This window comes from Sarcophilus harrisii, chromosome 3, assembly GCF_902635505.1.
Source record: "Sarcophilus harrisii chromosome 3, mSarHar1.11, whole genome shotgun sequence".
Taxonomy (NCBI): domain Eukaryota; kingdom Metazoa; phylum Chordata; class Mammalia; order Dasyuromorphia; family Dasyuridae; genus Sarcophilus; species Sarcophilus harrisii.
Window position 1 is genome coordinate 218,558,156 of NC_045428.1, and position 8,403 is coordinate 218,566,558.

Below are 8,403 nucleotides of genomic sequence, written 5' to 3' on the forward strand. Positions count from 1 at the left end.
GACGGTTGCTTGAAGAAGTCTTTATTTTATTTGTTTGTTTTAAATTTGAAAAAGTAATGGAAGTCTAGACGAGTCTTACTTATTTTCAGAATGAGAAAAAAACAAGGAATCTTTTGTTTAAAAGAAAAAATGAAAATCATCTAAACTCCACATTATGGAGGAATAAATAGAAAACATTAAGAAATAGTGAGTGACAATTTGGTCATAAAAAAAAAAAGTAAATCTTTGTTTGAGAGAAGCTGGGCTGTTAAAGAAGTCCCTGGAAGTGTGAAACTGTTGAAGAATTAAGATTCCTGTTCCTGCTTTCTAGAACCGGGTGAAAAGGCTATGGATTTTCTAATCTTCTCCCTGCTCTGTTCTGCACGCCTGCACGCTCACAAAAACAAACAAACTTCAGAGACCGAAGGAAGTTGAAAGCCCATGTAGTTTTTTCAATCAAAGGTTAACCGCCCCTGGATCCCCTTCCTCGTAACTCTACGTTTTTCATACGTTCAGGCCTAAGATCATCTCCACTATGGGATCAGGTCATAGAATGGAAAAAAAAAAAAAAATTCAGTCCCTTCTAGAGATCCCAAGCTCCCTCACTCTCCTTAAAATGAAACCCTAAAGTAAAGCGCCAAGTTTTGTTGTTGTTGTTTTGTCCAGTCCAGGTATGCCAACATGCTGCTAACCTTACCCAGGATAGGGTTTTACAGAGAAAATTTGTTTGGTCCACAACCATAGAGTGCCTAGAAAGGAGGTATTTTTCAGTTTAAGGACTGGAAATGGGAACATTTTTGCCCTATTCCTCGACCTTCCCACATACTCACCTTCACCTATATACAGATGTGAAACACGCCACTTCTCTGTCCATAAAACTTCCTTACTATGGCTATTGGCTCCTTGACTCAGGTCAATTGTGTATTGAAAGTACTTAAACTTAGCGGATGCTCTAATTCGCCTCTTGATTTTGGCTATGCATCCAGTAGATTCATTTAGATGAGCACTGTGTGCCACATAACTCACTCGGGGAACATTGTACGTCATTGTCACAGCAGGTATCAATAAACTATTTTATTTGTGCATAAAGCTCTCTCCAGTGTTCTCTAACGGCAGAGAGAGAGAGGCGGGGAGAAAGAGAGAGAGAGAGAACTCTCAGGGAACAATTATTTAGGATAATATCAATAATCAGATGCTATTCTTTCTCTATCTTCAGGAGCATTAAACGTTTCACTAAACAGGAAAAGTTTTCCTTTTGCTGAATCAGAGAAATACTTATGAATGGGCATTGTAATTGACGGTTTTCCTTATTTGCAGGGCAAAGAATAAGCAGTTAATGGAGTTTCATATTCTGAAGGAGAATAGTTTTGGTCCCCACCCCCACTCCCATGCCCATGCCCAACTGCACGCTTACAAACAGGATTTTAAAACTTTTAGTCAAACGAACGAGCTTACCCTCTCCCGAGTCCAAATCGAATGAATTCTAACCAAAATATATTTAATTATCTTTTAACTGAAGACAAGAATATTCTCTCTCTCTCTCTCTCTCTCTCTCTCTCTCTCTCTCTCCTCTCTCTCTCTCTCTCTCTCTCTCTCTCTCTCTCTCTCTCTCTCTCTGCTCTCTCCTCTTTCCTTTCTCCTCTCCCTCCTCTCTCTCTCTCTTCTCTCTCCCTTCTCTCTCTCTTCCTTATCCTTTCCTTCTCTTCCTCCTTCCTCTTCATCTCCCATTTTCTGAGGCAGTAATCATGGTCATTGTACACCAAACGTTTCCATTCCACGAGCATACTCTTGAAATTTTGTATTGGATTACATGAAAATGAGTATATATACTTCAAACAATACCCTCCTTTAATCTGACTCCATTTTCACAGTACATAATTCCAAAGACAATTTGTATTAATGATGGAGACAGTGTTAATGGTTTTCAATTTTTGAGTGTTTTTAGCAACAATCATCCCCCCCCCCAACATTAAATATTTATAAGTATTGATCCAGGGTTTCAGGATTGTACAGACGTCTTAACACATTTCATAGAAGAGATTTTTTTTTAATTTAAAAACCTGCCTCTGTATTCCCTTTTATGCTGTTTATTGATTTAAGCAAACATCCGTGTTTCAAATGAGGAGCTAATAGATTTTCATTAAGACAGGCTCTCTTAATCCAGAATGTGAATGGATATGATTGATCTAGTCTCCAGATTCTACAGATATAATATTAATAAAGGGGCTTGTAATGGTAGGATTTGCTTTTCTTTCATCAGGGAACAGTAATGGTTTTTTGTTTTCATTTTCTCTTCACCCTTTCTGTTACTAGTTTAAGGATTTATTTGGGGGCCATTAGAACAATTCATAGGAGGGAAATGCATCTTGAGTAGTATATATCCGGGAGAGAATTGTATTTGTTTTGTGGATTTCTTCAATGGAATTTCCTTTTCTTTTTATTGTTTACCTGTCATATACTTTTGCAGAATATGGTGAGAATTAAAACCCTATTCTTTCAGATCTAATCACAAAACCTCTATTTTATGTTTTATTTAGAAAAAAAATATTGTTTTTATGAGGAACAAAACAGTTTTCCACCAAAGGAAATTTAAAAGTGAACATTTTGTGGAGGTCACTACTAAAAGACAATAGATTGATTTTCATTCAGAAATGGCATGGATGTTATGTACAGAATTTTATACCTGATGAATAAATTAAAGCATTTACAGTGAGCAGTTTCTACAATAATTAATGTAGTGTGAAATAAATCTTCCCGACATATTTTGGATTTCATTCCAAATTCTGGCAAAAGCCACAGAGAAAAGACATCTAATTCAAGCTGTTCCTTTTTCTTCCCTCTACACCTCCCACTTCTCCACCTCCAACTGCCCCATTAAGGATCATTTTGTTAATAGAAGATTGCATTTTGTGGAAAATCTCCATAAACACCTAACTTGGTTTTTTAAAAATCTTTTTTCAGTTCTAATTTCTTAAAATATAAGTGAGAATGGTATTAAAAAGCCAATATTTTAAATAAAAAAACAGTATATTAGACATTTTAAATAAGAAATATGAGTATGTTGAATCGCCTCAACAAAAAGTTATGCACTGATAAAATTTTGAACTGCCAAATTCCATATTGCTATTAGCCACATAACTAGCACATTTGCTGAAACAGACAAATAGTTATTATTCCCTCAATAATGTATTGGGCATTGTACATTTTAGTGTTCTGCAATAATAATTAATAAGTCAAAAGGGCATATTTTCTCCTATGGTCTATATCTCAGGAGACCCTTGGAGGGGTATATCTTTGACATGAAGTAGGAATATGTACACATTTCATAGACATATGTATGGAGTTAACAAAAGAGAAAAGTTAATGAATAACTCAGTAAGGTATTATACTTTTCCAATTATTGTCCAGTTATTATTTCAGTGAACTCCTACAGTTTCCAAGTTCACAAAGAAGATTTACTGAATTATTAAGATTTCTAATGGAAATATAATAAATAAAGTGGAAAATCATCATCTCTCAGGGGATTATATATCATTGATATCAACTTCCAGATGTTACAAAAATCGAGTACATTAATTTTTTTCCTATCGGAGCAAGTGTTAATTAATTATATAATCACTCAGATAACAACTATCTCCTCTTTCTTTCCTTCAGGAAATTGTAAGTAAAATTGTGAATTTATTGTAAGAAGGAATAGTAAGGAAACAGTCAAAACAGAGTATAGATTAATATAGAGATAAAAAGATACTTAATTTCCCCAGGAGTAAACTTGGGTGGAGGGGAGTTGTCCCAGAATTATTTTCTAACTTATTATCTTTTGTACATGAACTCTCCCACATCTCCTTCCTCCTTATTTCAGTCTTACTTATTTCCCCCTCTCCCAGTCTGTCTCACTGGCTATCAGGGATATGCTTAGTATATAGAGATAATACTGAAGCATACCAATCAAGGTTTATATATGTACCAATCAAGGTTTATATATGTATACCCTGAATGATAGTTTTTGAAACTCTACTAAGTGATACTTTATTTTGCTGTTTCAACTCCAAAAACAACAACAACAGTTTTCTATGACAAAGAAAACCATAAAATATATTTTTTTTTATTATTCCATATAAATTATAATTTTGATCATTATACTTTTTGCTAAATTATTAGAATTGTAAAATATTGAAGAGGAAGAGGACTTTAGTAGTAATTTAGTAACTAGTTCAATCCCCTCCTTTTACAGATGTGCAAACTGAGATCTAAAGAGGCAACCACCTTGATCAAGTCTCCAGCTAAGTGGAGGAATCCCCTACAGCCCTGATCATCCATGATCTTGTCACTATAGCCCTCTAATTGCTGTATTAGCACTCTGATGTCCCTCAAGGTCTCTGATGAACTTTATCTCTTTCTCTCTACCTCCCCACTTTTCTCTTCAGGGAGTGGAAGTTAGTGGGGTATAAAGGTAGGCTGTGAAAATCAAGCTGCCTAGCATCTCTGTATGGCTGCAGACAATAAACTGGAGTGAGTAGGGGGAAGAGGCTGTGTAGATAGAGGAAAGACAGCTGACTTTGAAGTAAAAACCTGAATTCAAATCCAGCTACTAACACTCACTGGCTGTTTTTGTCAAGTTAATTAACTCACTTCTTTGTGTCTTCGACAGAACAATTGACAGAGTTTCCTCACCCTACACCAACAAAATCACAAAACCAGATGAATAATTTAAAAAAAAAAAAAACAGTAAACCAAATGCTACTCTAGAAGAAATTGTGTAAGGGGGTCAGGGGAAAACAAGTGGGGAGAGATATGGGTCAAGGTCAAGACAGAAAAGAGCCACTGAAAAAAGAAAGTAAAGTTATAAAGGTAATAAGGAATCCCTTCTTTTTCCTATATGATAATTTGTGAAGTCCAAAGGGTGTCAGGGGAGCATTTGTAGGAGTGGGTCCTGCTTCTGGCCTGGTCTGCTGGAGGGGGGGGGTGGTGTAAGAGTGAGGGAAAGAGGAGGGCCAGTTTCTGCTTCAGGCCCTTTCTACCAGGAGCACAGCCTACTGGCCTGAGGCATGGCTTAGGGCGAGAAAGCTCAGCTCGACCTGGCTGGACAGAAGCCAGGAGCCCACCTTGGAGCTCAAGACTTCACTTTATGAGCCTTGGCTGGGGGTGGGGGAAAGAAGGAGACAGAAAGAGGGAAGATGAAAGAAAATGAAGGAGGGAGAGAAAGAGTACAAAGTGAAGAGAGAGGAAAAATAGAGGAAGAAAACACAGAAACAGATGGGAGAGGGGGAGGGGGAGAGTCAGGAGAGGAAGGAAAAAGAAGAAAAGATTATATGTGTTCTGCTGTTGGTTTTGTTGTTTGTAGGGTTTTAGTGTTTTGTTTTGCTTTGAACACTATGGAACACTTAGGGTGGCTATGATAAGCTTGCATTAGTTCCAGTTTGGCACTGGTACTCAGAAAGAAAAATCAATTGCTACGTCTCCAGGCAATTCCCCTCATCTTTCATTCCCTTCCCTCAGAGTCCAACCTGACAGGTATAGAAGCTACTATTCCAAAGACCAGAAGTTTACAACTTCAGAAGGAGCAGAGCCACTGCTTAGAAGGCCTTGAGTAAGAGCTGTGCTAATTTAGAGGCTCAGAACATCGTTTTCTCCTCTTTAAGCAAACCTTAGGCAGAAGCTTCTGGCAAGTTGATATAGGAGCAACCAATGTCATTTTAGGATGTCCCTTTTATTTTTGTCCTAAATTCTTGATCTCCATGCCAACCCTACCTCTATACTCTCCCATACCTCTATACTCTCAGGAATGAGGAAGGGAAAGAAGTGTTCTTAAGATTCAAGACATGATCAGTTAGGTGACCCAAGTATAGAGTATCAAACTTGTAGTCAGAAAGTTTCCTCTTTCTGAGTTCAAATCTATCATTGGACATTTAATAGCTGTGTGACCCTGGGCAAGCCACTTAACCTTCTTTGCCTTAGTAAAATAAACTGGGGAAGGAAATGGCAAATCAGTCCAGTGGAGACACTGCCAAAAAAAACCTCAAGGGGCTGAAAAAAAACCTGGACATAACTAAACAAAAAATACAAGGCAGAGTCCATTACCCAAACAAAAATAATGATAATGGTTGGACTCAAGAGACTCAAATCTCTATCCTATCTCTATCGATTAAAACTTATATTCTCTTAAGTAAATGGTACAGAGGAAGAAATGCTGGATTTGGAATAAGAGGATCTGCATTCAAATTCTAGCTTCATCAATTATTGCATGTGTCACTTTGGACAATATTTTTAAACTCTCTTCGAATCAGTTTCCTCATTTATAAAGCAGGTAGATGATACTGGATGACCTCTAAGGGTCTAAATTTTACAATTAGTTGACCTCTGTGGGCTTCATTTTCCTAAGGAGCAGTGAGTCTTGGATTTGGAGGTAGAGACCCTAGTTCCAAATGGGGATTCATTTACTACCTACATAACTTGGGGAAAAAAAACCACTTAATTTCTTTGGCCTTAAAAAGCTCCAAAGAGTGCATAGAAGGGAGTTAAGAGAAGGTATAGTTTCAGCTTTGCTTTAGAAGGAGATCATTGGTTCTCTTCCTCCTTTCACCATGAGAGTACAATATAATCCCAATATTTGTACATAATCTCCCCTTGTAATTGAAGAAGTGCTTCATAATCTATGTATATAGGTATACATACATTCATATACACATATGTATATGAAATTGGTATCTCTCTTTCCATTCTTTCCCCTTCCTCCTGCAATTCAAGAATAGAACTCACATCTTTACCCAGTAATATCAGACTCTGGCAACAGGTTTCTGTAGAGCTTTATGTTTTACTTATTCTCATTTGATCCCTACAACAATCCTGTTAGCTATTATAAATATAATTATCCCCAATTTATAGATGAGGAAACTGATTTTAGAGAGGTTGTAACTTGCTCAACTCTGGTCAGATAATAAATACTATGGTTCAAACTCAAGCTTCTCCTGACTCTACTTCCAGAATCTCTTCCATTTCACCTCTTTTGGTCAAAAAAAAAAAAAAAAACAAAAACAAAAAAAAACAACCCTCAATCATGAACTGAAATTATTAAGATTATAAAAGTTAAAAGTCTTACTCTTATTCTTACTCTTAAACTAGACCATATGCTGGTTTCTCGACCCTTGCTGGCTAACTTCAAGGGAGGCAAAATAGTTTTCTTATAACATAGCCTTAGCTATACTCCTGCATTCTGTAAAGCTCTTTGTTTCTGTATCAAGTGGCAGATAATTAAACCTGGAATCAAGATCCTGGGTACTCCTCTGTGTGTCTATGGGTAAAATAGTTGACTTCTTTGAGGCTCAATTTTTTCATCTATAAAGTGGGAATAAAAATACTTGCACTCACAAAGTTGATGTGAAGAAAAGGAGGACTTTACCAACAGGACTAGGCACTGACCCAGCTTATTGAATTAGTTTTGGCTGAGGAAGCTCTTGAAGAAAATAGCAGAGATGTCAAAAATTTTCTCTGCATAGAAAAAGAGATAGTTCTGAGTGGACAATCTATCCTAAATTAGATCCATAGTTTCTTGACATTAGGCATAGAACATCATTATATTATTATAAGTTTACAAAATCAGTTTGACCCATGTATCAAGATGTTATTGATTTAAGTACCTTTTCTGCACCATATAAAAATCTTCTGTTAGAACACTGGATAACAGTCCCAGAGCTGATATAGAACTTAGAAGTTATCTAGTCCAATCCTATAATGTTTCAGATAAGGAAAATGAAAATCTTGCCCAAGGTTACATAAATTGTTAAGTATTGAGTGCAAGATTTGAACTCAAGTAGTCAGTCATCAGAACAAGTACTCTTTCCCCAGTTTGAAGGAGCCCTATTTGCCCCGTTATCTTTTCCTCAAGACTATATTCTTTCTTTTTATTGGCATCCAATTTCTGGTAGGCCTTTCATAAGAACTATATTATGATCATTTTACAAACTGTCCCCTGCTCTACCCCCCAGAACATGTAGTTTGAGATCATCCACTGCAGAAGCAAGAATAAAATAGTCTTGGCTCAAGATGCTGTCTCTCTCCTGTTGTAAAGGGCAGAGCAAATTAAATACCAATTACTGCAAGCAGTAAAGTGTTTTTATTGCATGAACTCTAGTTAAAATAGCACAGAATGATTTTCCCCCTTTGGAGGAGAAAGGAAAGGAAAGAGCCCTGGAGCCAAATCATGCTTATGTAGGGTGATCTCTTGAACAGAAGCCAAGGCCAGGAGGATGTTTTCAGTTACATAATACAATGAGGTAAGTTGTCAGTTGTGGGGATAGTGGTTACTATGGTGGGCCAGCCCCAACTTCTTTTTACAGAGAATGTCACATTGTGTATCAATGAGAGCAGTATCAGGATTAGGAAAGGAAAAGAGGGAGGCAGCTATAAACATTTCATCAAGAGTTTATG